Below are 11,767 nucleotides of genomic sequence, written 5' to 3' on the forward strand. Positions count from 1 at the left end.
ATTCAACTATTGGGACATCATTTTTATCACTTAGGACCCTTTCTAGGGTCTGAAAGGACAACTTATTATGTTCAAACCATAACATGCACCAACTTGGGACTTTTGGGACAAGAAATGGTTTTGTAAAGCTACTAAGGCTAGATCTACATCATACACACATAAAGGTTGGAGCTTTTTACCTACTAGAGCTTCTAGAGCATAAAGAAACTTCAGATCTACAAGCTTGTCCTCCTTCTCCAACTTCTTGACGCAACATCTTCTTCTCCAACTACTCAAAGCACACTCTTTTAGCTTACACACTCAAAAAAGAGGTTAGGGTTTGGGGAAAACGTCTCAAATCTATGGAGGCTGAGGTGATAAAGGGTTTTAAGCTCATAAGGACGTTTATATATCATTCAAACCCTAAATATTAGGGTTTCCTTCTGACATGAGTACGCCCAGTGTACTAGGTGCGCCTAGTATGCTCTGCATACCCTTATGCACGCGCAACATACTCCTCCTGATCCCAAAATTGTAATTTATCCCTTAGGCTTCTCATGGATTTACCTATTCATCCCCATCGACTATAAATGACAAATCTTGGGATGTTACAGCGAATCTAGTAGCGGATGCCTTGAGTCGCAAGTCGGCTGGATCTTCAACGGGAGAGATGTGTATGAGGATATCCATTGATTCCCCACTTTTAGATTTGATTAGAGGGGCTCAGGAAGAGGGATTCAAGAAGGAGAACTGGAAATAGGAGAGGATCACAAGCGAGATTGATAGGTTTGTTACTGATAGTCGAGGGTTGTTGACCTGGTGTGGTTGGGTTTGGGTTCCAGTTTTTGGTGGAATCAGGAAAATAATGTTGGAGGAAGCTCATAAGTTGTGTTTTTATATACAAAGTTTTGGGGGAAGGTTGGTCACAGAGTTATGGGAAGGACTGAGGTATTCCTCTAGACCATAAAGCTTATTCAACAGATCAGATAGAGACTACAGACAACTCAGAGTCGGCAGAAGAGATATGCTAACTGGCGCTAATTGGAGTTGGAATTTCAAGTCAGTGATATGGTGTTGCTGAAGGCCTCATCCTGGAAGGGTGTGGTACGATTCAGCAAGAGGGGGAAATAAGGCCCTCGGTATATTAGGTCGTTCTGTGTGATCGCCAGGGTAGGCAAGGTCGCCTACCGATTAGATTTGTCGAGTGAGCTCAACCAAATCCACATCACTTTCCATGTTTCAAAGTTACGGAATGGCATGTTGGACGATGAAGCAGTGGTCCCCTTGGATGATATTCAGGTCGATGAGCGCCTGAATTATGTTGAGATATCGGTAACGATAGTGGAAAGGAAGATGAAGATTTTGTGCAATAAGGAGATACCTTTGACAAAGGTTCAGTGAAACATCGGAAAGGCTCCAAGTAGACCTAAGAGCCAGAGGCGGAGATGTGGGATCATTATCATGAGTTGTTCGAGATGGGAGACTTTGAGGACGAAGTCTAGCTTAAGTGGGGGAGAATTGTAACATCCCCATGATGAGGTACTTCTAAGTTTGACCTTAAGTATGAAGATTACTTGCATTTTAGGCTTTATGCATGGAAAAGGTTGCTAAATGTCCCATGGTGGCATTTTTGTAAAATTGAGCAAAAGGCACTTATGTTGGGCGTAAGTCTCTCTAATGGGAATCAACGAAGTTTGGCGTATGTTGGCGTACCATGCGTACGCTAGGTGTAACTCGTCTGGACACTAACCCTGATCCAAAGGTTTTGGACCTTATATATTCTACCTTAAGTCCCATCCCCTCACCCCATTTCCAGCCTCCATCATTTTAGACATTTTCTTGCAAACCCTATCCCCCTTTATTGCATTTTGAGACCTTTGATTGTGTTTTTTTGTGTTCCAAAGGAGGAAGAAGGTAGCGGTGAACCTTAGAAGCTAGAAGCAAGCTTGGATCTGGAAGTGTTGCATCATTATCAATCTCCAGAAGGTAAAAAGTTCCTAGTTTGATGGTTGAATTGTTAGATCTAGCTTTCATGGTGATATTATGAGATTTTGTCCCCAAATTATGACTTTCTTATGTATGGCATGCTATTGAATGTTTGGGCTCCCTTTTGGATGTATTTCCATGTCTTGAGTCATAAAAATGTGATCTTGGCCCCTAAGAATCTTTCATGCAAACCATTAAGAGCTTTAGTGGTTAAGAGAAGTTAGGGTATTATTGTTGGATTTGATTTAGACATCCATAACCATAAAGTTGGAAAGTTTATTGTTTAGAATGCCATTTAGGACTAAGATTAAGATTTTGACGTAGTGGCTTAAGGAAATAAGTCCCTAAAATGAAGTTGTTAAGCTATCGTGCATGCTGGTTGTAGCTTGTCGAACATCGGGTGTGCGCCTAAGGGAGCCCCGATATGGATTGCGAGTAAGCGTGGCATACATGCAGAGTATGTTGGGCATAATCGGTATGAGTTCACTTCTTGACGTTGATTTGACTTTGACATTGACCAAGTTTGACTTAAGGGTATTTTGGGTGTTTCGGGCAATAGTTGAGCCTTGGTTTCTATCTGTTGACTAGCTGACCTGTAGAGTTGATATTTGGAGCAGTTTATCGTTCATCATTTCATCAGAATGTGAGATGATTTTTCCTTACTGAACTTACAGGTCAAAGGCACCATGGCCAGATCATTTGATTGATATCATGGTTATACATTGATTTATGATATGCTGAGTATGAGATAGATATGTATGATTATATGATGGTTGCTGATATGCATAGACCAGTAGATCTGTAGGACTACCTGTGATTACTGGTTGCATGATTTTATGTCTGTTAAATATGTTTGTTATCTGTTATATGTCAACATATTGTGTTGAGGTGAGACTTTATTGCTATGTGTATGAATCAACAGACCGGGGGTACTCCAGTCCGATAACTGAGTGGACCCGAGGGTATCCCAGTCTGATAAATAAGTGGGCCCGATGTATATTGGTATTCCAGTCTGATGACTGAGTATGCCTGTTGTATATTGGCATTCCAGTCCGATGATTGGGGCTAAGGGTAATCTAGCCCGATAGTTGTAGACCCGTAAGTATTCCAGTCCGATGACTGATCGGACCCAACATGCTTTTTTTATATGATATGTGTATTGTGGGGGGGGGGGACTCACTAAGCTTTGTTTTACAGTTTTTGGTTATGGTTTCAGGTACTTCCGAGTAACGTGGGAAGGCGAAGGTGTGATCATACACATCCTAATTTTTATGTTGTTGATCTTGGGAGACTCTGTTTTGAACAATATTTTGAAATCAAGGCCTTTGTAAACACTTTTGTTAGTAAATGGGTTGATTTGAAAAGTTTAATATGGTTGTGATTTTTGAGAGGTTACAATTGTTTTCATTGATTGCTTGTTTGTTAGTTGATAGTAAGTTCTTCTGATCTTGCAAAATCGGTAAAAACCCCCTAAATCATAGTTTGTTTAACAGTTTAATTAGAAGTAGTTAGTAAAAGTTTGTTAGGATATAAATTTAAAACTAAATTGTTACTTTTATGCACATCAAAGTTTCTGGTGCCGTTTCCAGGGAACGGCTTATTTGATTTATATTTGAATTGCTTTTGGTTATTCGATCATTTTTGTGGGGTAAAAACCACAAAGAGTTACTTTGGTTTCATTTTTTTATTTTACTTTTTCTCTGAGACGTAACCACATCATGCTTATATCTACCACGTCATGGTCTTGCTTTAAATAAGTTTTAGTTTATTAATTTTTATTACTTTTACGTGTTTTTTGTTTTGTGATTTTTATTACTTTTACGTGTTTTTTGTTTTGCTTCAGTGATATATGACCATGACCCGGGGAAAGGTTTGTGTTTTGTTCATATTGTTTATTTGTTGATTAAATTTTAGTTTTTAAATTTTTTTGTTTTTTTATGTATTTTCCAAATCTCAATGCTCTTGATGCTTTTTTTTTTGAGGAATTGGTACATGAATTAGACCGAGATGATGAGGGATATGACTCGGATAAAGATTCGAAGAGGTTTAGAATATGATTCGATCATATCTTGCCTGAAGATCAATAACAAGCAAAGTTAAATAAACTAGAGCTAGAAGATGAGGAATTTAATCCAGAAAAAGATTTGGAGGAGCTGTAAAGATTGCTAGCAGAAGGCTCAGATGATGAAGAAGAACAATTTGACTTTAAAGAACCATGCCATGGTGATCATCACCACGACACAAATTATTGATCGTTTGGATTGTGTTTCGAAGCATGGGGTGACTATTCCATCGTTGAAGAAGGTTCTGAAGCATGATTCTTTTCTAAGAAGTTTCCATCCAGTCCCTACTATTGTCAATTTTCTAGAATTCGATAAATGCTCGCTCAATTGGTAGATTTTCGAAACGAAAAGTCAAATCTTACAAATCGGTCCAAAAAAGAATCTTAAATACAACAGATGTATTGGAATCGATGTTATTATATGTTTATTAAGTTGAGAGTCCAACTCAAGACTCGCACAAAAAGAAGCGCTTCTCGGCAGGCAACTCGATTTCTAGTTTGCATTTTCCTTACCTTTTGAGTTCTTTTCGTTTTTAGATTTTAGTTTTTAGTTTTAATCTTAAGCTTAACCACTTGATCAAGTGTTTCTCTAGTCTTCTAAATTTGTTTGTAGTAAAATTTAAAGATACTTAGAGGAACTTAATAGATAAGAAGTCGTGCATTTTTGAAGATCATAATTAAAGAACAAGTTTTGGAATAAGTGTTGGGTTCCCACACAATGAAGAGAAAAGCAATTTGAAGAATATTTACTAAAAATAAGATTGGGAATGGTCCTAGCCGTTATGAAGATTTGATGCCTTGCTATTGATTTTAAAACTCGATCTGAGAAGACACCATGACATAGACATCATTAACAAGCCGTGGCAAAAATTTTAATCATGACTACATCTGACCACACTACGACGTGGCATCCTTACACCACGTCATGGAGATTTTATTTTTCTTGACCATTCATGACTTCCAACTTTACACAAGGACGTGACATTACTTTCCCACGTCGTGACAGCGGTTAAACACATTTTTCAAGATTGGTTCTTTTATTTATTCCGATCCGGCATATTTGTGTTCACAAGAAGAAGGTCCAAAAGTAATATTTCCAACCATATTGTGAGAAGACTAATCTTTCCATACATTTTAAGAATTCGATCTCTCCACTACTACCTAAGGGGAGCCTGTTCGAAGTCTTCCTCTTTATTTATATGTTCTTTAGTTGTTTAAGTATGCAATGGGGACATTGCATCATTTAAGTGTGGGGGAGGGGTTAAATAGATGAATAAAAACTTACTGATAATTTATTTTTGACAAAATGACTACGATTTAAAAACTATTAGAAAGATTTGAAATAATAATCTAAAATTAGACCCAGTTAAAAAAATTGTTGTCTTGAGATCTAGGTTCGTAGTATTGTGTGGGACGATCTGATGCGAGTTGCAATGTTTATTTGAGCCAACATATGTTTAAGTGTATTGTGACTTCCCTATCCTAGTACAATCATGGAACAAAAACACAAAATTGATTAGTTTGAGGGTTGCAATATGTTTAGCATCGTGTACCAGAAATTTATCCGCAATAGCTAATGTAGTCATTGCACATTAGACTAATACATCTAACCAATAAGGGTTGAAGTCAAATTCCCTTGCTTAAGCATATGTTTTTAGACTTTTAGTTTTGAGTAAAAAAAGTGAGAAAGAAAAAAAAAAGTTGAAAAGAAAAAAAAAGACTTGCAAAGTTTGAGTGAATAAGAGTCTAAAAAGCTATAAAGATCAAGAAATATTCTGAAGAAAGGCTACAAATTATCAAAGACTCAAGAATAAGGCGAATTTTGCCAAGTTATCTATTGTATTTTTTATTTTCAAGGTTATTTTTCCATATGTATGCTTGTGGACTTAACCAAAAATACCTTGAGTTTAAGAAAGTTTTCTAGGGATGGATTCGGAGCGATGCATAAAATGAGCGTTGTTCAAAAGAAGTGGGCAAGTATTTATGAAGATTAAGAATATTTAGGATTGAGGAAGTTCTTAGGAAAATTTAGACACAAATACATGCATTGAGTTCTTCGAGTAATGAAGAGGCTCAAAATGGATTGTTTTGTATGATGTTAGTAGCTAAAGTCTTGATATAATGATAATAAAATCAGTTTTGCTTGAGGGCAAGCAAAGAACAAACGTGAGGTATTTTTATATATGCATAATTAACTATATATTTAATGCATATTTCTAATATTTTTAGCTATAATTATATTTAATACGTAACAAGAGATAAATAATATGCTTTAATTATGTTTTGTAGATGCAAAGACTTGCTCAGGACAAAAAGGAAGCATATGAGGAGCATGAAGCAGGAAACATGAGAAAAAACAAAAGAAGAGAAGAAAAGGTCTGAAGACCACGTCGTGGTACCTTAACCACGACATGGTGATTAGAAGAATTGCGACCATGATGCTTACGTGGCAATTACGGGATTTACTCGAAGACCACGTTGTTGTGGCGGTCAACTACGACGTAGTGGTCAGATTTCCACAGATACAAAATCTCATTCATTAGGTCGAATTTAGGGAGATGCATTTGGTTCTATGAGGTTAATTACAACTAATAAATCCTTAAAAGCCTAGAGGAAGTCGAAATTGAAGTGAAGATCAATGATTAAAGAAGATTAAGAAGATATTCAACATTGATCTAGTTGGTTTGCTTCTTGAATTTATGTCTAGCTTATTTTACTTAGATCTAATGTGTTTTTCTGCTATATTGAGAGGCTAATCAACTTTTACTTCTGTTTGGTGAAGATGATCTTGATACTTATGTATTGATTTCAATATTGAATGATTATTATTATCGATTTTACTTGTGTTTAATATAATTAAAATCTAACATGTTTTGGTTCTAGTTTATATTGCTTACAAATCAGATTTTGTGTGTTAATTGATCATATTAATTGCATGAATGTATTTTCTAATTGTTTATGACCATTAAATAATTAGAGCTAGGATTAATCATCTTAGTTAAAAGTAATTATAGCTAATAACTTTAACTGTGTTAAAGAGCATAATTAATATTAATTTGTTCTTCGTTGCTCAACTTGACCATAGAAGAGTAACTAATACCATTCATAGTCCAATTGTGCGATTATCAATTTAGTGTTTAACTTGAGCATGGCCATTTCCTTGTCATCCATAAATAGATAGGCCTAGTAATTTGTCTATAAGAGCTAGATAATTGGTAATTAGTATAATCTATCGAATAGAAATCAACCATAGAAGAAAGTGAAATCAGATCTAGACAAAAATATTCTTTTAATTCTTGAAGTTTAATTGTTTTCGTTTCTTGCTCGTTTGTTAGTTAGTAAGTTTGTCTGATCTTCCAAAATCGGTACCCCCCCCCCCCCCAAAAAAAAAAAAAATTCATAGTTTGTTTAATAGTTTAACTAGAAGTAGTTAATTTTATTAATTGAATTCCTTTCCCTGTGATCGACAAGCGACTTACCTAAGCTATACAATAATCTGACTACGTACACTGCCTATAGGTGCATAGTTAGTAAAAGTTTGTTAGATTATAAACTTAAAACTAAATAGGTACGTTTGTGCACATCAGATATTTTGGGGGAAACTCACTAAGCTTTCTGCTTACCCAGTTGTTTATATTTTTAGGTTTTATTAGTGATCGTGGGAATACGAAGGTGGGACTGTATACACTCATTGAAAACATTGAGGAATTTGCATTTTTTATATTACTTTGATTCTTAATAAATATATTTTGGAATAACTTTTTTCTTATTAGTTGATTTATAATTGAGAATTTTTACTTTAATAAAATAAAATTTTGTTTTTGAAAATGGGACGTTATATATTTGTTATAATTTATGCAGATATTTTATAAAAGAGTGGCAGCGAGTGCTGAAGTTAATAAATCTACTTATTTGGTGTTGATAATAAATATTTTAGCTGTTGGAAATTGGAGAAAGTATCATATTCACTTAAGGTATCTATTCATTAATCATAAACTAATGCATCAATTATTTTTTATTTTTTTGTTGTTTAAATGTTATAATATCTCCAAATAGGTATTGTAGTGGATGGAGGATTATGGAGTTGAGGCATCTTGTGACATGTATCAAAGTATACTTGCATATGCACAATGGGTCTGAATATTCTGGAGTTGTGGTTGTTGCAAAAGCAACAAGATGCATTTTTTTATGTAATATGTATTCTTTTTCTTTTGTTCAGGACGACACAAGCATCGGTGATTCAAAAATAGATGCCACCACAATCCGTGCGAAGAGGAATATCTCCATACCTCTACAAAACCACTTTCATTTTATCCAACTTGGAACCATTATTGCATCAAATGGTGTCCATCTTTTTCATTATTGAGAAAATGTATACATTGTAGTTGGTTTCACAAGATTTATGTATGACAAAACTACAAAAATGGTCCTTGTGGTATGCATTTTTTCTGAGATTTAGTCCAAACCTCGACTCTTTTGGCTTCATAATCCTTTTTTCCTAGTTTAGTCCCTTGACTTAAATCCAGTTAAGTTGTTGTTGTTAACCCCTTCATGTGCCTCCCATGTGAGGATATATTTGTCTTTTCACCTTTTAGGGACCTTTTTTGCACCTGAAAAAAATATATCCCCTTTCTTTAAAAAAATTAATACTTAATAATTAAATAATAAAAGAGTTCTCTCTCTCTCTCTCTCTCTCTCTCTCTCTCTCTCGTCTTCTTCGTCAAGAAAACACACACATGCACACACTAAATGCTATGCTTGAAACCTAAAACTTGAAACAACTTTTGCGATTCCATAAAAAATGATTAAGATCTTTACGCCCTTTGCGATTCCATATGAATTTTGGTTGTCGATTTAATCCAAAGTCATGGTAGTGGGGAAGATGAAGAATGGCGACCACTGATGATGGGTATTCCATGGTCAAAGACTCACAAACAGAATCCACCACTGCAATCAAAGAAGGCTATTATTTAATACAATCGAAATTGTCGTCTGAATCCTAGATTCAAAAGCTGAAACAAAATCCACCACCAACATACCACCTCCCAACCCTTTGTATGATCGACAACCACCCAGCTTCTTATACATTCTTTCACCTTCATCTCCCAACAGTTCCTCCTCCCAGCCTTGTACAAACCATTGTTAGGAACGATTGATCATTCTTAGATACAAGTCACCTACATTCTTTCCCAAAACTAAACATTCATGTCAATTTTGAATTTAAAGTCAAAATTGGAGATGAAGCATGAACGAAACCTAATTTCATTAGTAAAAGGTGTCCAAACATGATTGAATTACTTGAATTTTAGGATACACATACGATTATTACTACAATTATACCTGATATGTTCCATCTGGAAGCGACTAAGAAACAAAATTCGGGATCTTATCCATGAACAATCAACTATTTCAGTGGTTGATTTGTTGAGAAAGGAACAAGCACCTCTGATTCCCTCACTAGTTCGTGAGAGGGAGGAAGAAACGAAAGAAGCAAGGGCTGCTGAAGAAGCTCTTGTGCTTCTTTTATCTTGGAAAGAAAGGCGAATGGGAGGGGGAGAGATGGTACGATGGAAGCAGGACAACAACAACTACAGTGCAGGTGGGTGTTTGGTTGCTATGGAGTCGGCGAAAGAAGAATAGAAGGTGTAAGGAGGTTGTTGCCCTCTTGTCTGTCGAAAAATATCCACCTCCGGTGGGAGTTTCTTTGATTGAAACTGAACAGAAAAAGGGTGGAACAAGGGTTGAACTGGACATCGAATTTTAGGGATGTCTTGTTGCTTTGCTCGACATAAAAATGAAGAAGGAGGGACGAGGGGCTGTTGCTCCTCTGTTTATTGGAAAACCACAAGAACGCCACCTCCAATGGAGGTGTTTTTGGTTGCCTATCGAAGGAGAGAGAGAGAGAGAGAGAGAGAGAGAGAGAGAGAGAGAGAGAGTGTGAGAGAGTGTATGTGAGAGAGAGAGAGAGAAACTTCTTTTATTTTTTAATTATTAAAATAAATAAATACTTATTAATTTTTTAAAAGAAGAAAGGGGATATATTTTTTTCAAGTGCAAAAATGGTCCCTAAAAGGTGAAAAGACAAATGTACCCTCACATGGAGGGCGTGCAATGGGGTTAACAACAACAACTTAACGGGAGTTAAGACGGGGGACCATTTCCACATATAAACTAGGCCAAAATGACCATGAACCCAAAAAAATCGAGGTTTCGACTAAACCTCGGAAAAAATGCATAATACAGGGACCATTTTTGCAATTTTGTCTTTATGGTTTTTCAATTATGTGTCTCACATTCATTTTAATGTTAGTAGTGTTTAGAATCCTATAGTCGAGTGATAAGGTACTTTCCTACATCTGTGCTATTTCTAATTAGATTATTTCACTTTTTTTTTTTTTTTTTTTTTTTTGGCGATTTGACGATCTTCATGGACACTATAATGTATGTATTTTTTGGTAAGAAAGACGTTTTTTTATTTATCTAAATATTTTTATGTTAGAAACTACATTCATTTGGTAGAAAAGAAAATCGATCTATTTTTTTAAAATCCATCAACTTGACCAACAAGCATTAATGATATCAAACAACATCCAGTGGGTTAGTGACTATCAAACATCAAATATTGAATTCTATTTTACTAATAATGAATAATGATATTTAATTGGGATTTTCACTTTGAAAAGTAAAATGTTTAATGTTTTTGGAACGTCCGGTTATAACATTCAACTTGAAAAAACTGTCTAATAATACAAATATCATCCAAAAAAAAACTACATGATATGAGAATGTTCTGAACATATTGGTTTTAATTGTTCCAGTAGCCAAAATAGCCAAACATTAACCTCATGTTGATGCTATAAAATAAAATATAATAGTTCTTTTGTTTTTAAATCAGTCAACCCGACTAATGTATTATCTACAAAAAAAACAAAAAAAACTCTAGATAAAATAACAATGTACTTGAAAGTAAGATGTTATAATAAACAAATCAACGAATTTACATTGCTCCAAATGCATTGTGTACAAAAAATAAACAACTTCATAAACAAACTTACAGTACATGAGGTTGATTATTGATAATGATTTGTCTATTATGAGTTTTATTTCTTTACTTCAACCATTTGATGATCTTCATGGACAATGTATGTATTATTAAGTAAAAAAGACAATTTGTTACTTATCTAAATAATTTTAATAAATATGTTAGAAACTAATTCATTTGGTAAAAATAAAACCGATCCATTGTTTTAAAATCCGTCATCCCAACCACCAGGTGGGTATAACGCTAGTTACTTATGGCTAATCGGGTGTTTGCATCTACATGTATTATGGTGACTTAGAATCACTTAATCAGTTACATAATCAAAAAACCTAAAACATAGCTAGTTTACCTCAACATCTAAAACTGATTATTAATTTATTAGTAACTTGGAATTGCAATGAATAGATTAAGCGTGCATCCAAATAGTACTCCCAAATATTTTAGGGATTGCTCTGGTAATAGACTATTATCGTCCAATTAGGTTTGATAATTTACTTATGGTTCTCATTTCATGAATCTTAATTAAAAAAATGAGTCGATGACCAAATGATCATTCAAAATTAGCACCATATTTCATCAAAAGCAGACAAACAACTGATTTGGAATGATCTATGAAATATAAGTATTATATAAACCAGAAATTTACAGAAAATGATCAATTAACTAACAGATTAAGTAATTAACAGAGATCTGTACCT

The sequence above is a fragment of the Lactuca saligna genome, chromosome 7 (assembly GCF_052625555.1).
Source record: "Lactuca saligna cultivar CGN05327 chromosome 7, ASM5262555v1, whole genome shotgun sequence".
NCBI lineage: Eukaryota > Viridiplantae > Streptophyta > Magnoliopsida > Asterales > Asteraceae > Lactuca > Lactuca saligna.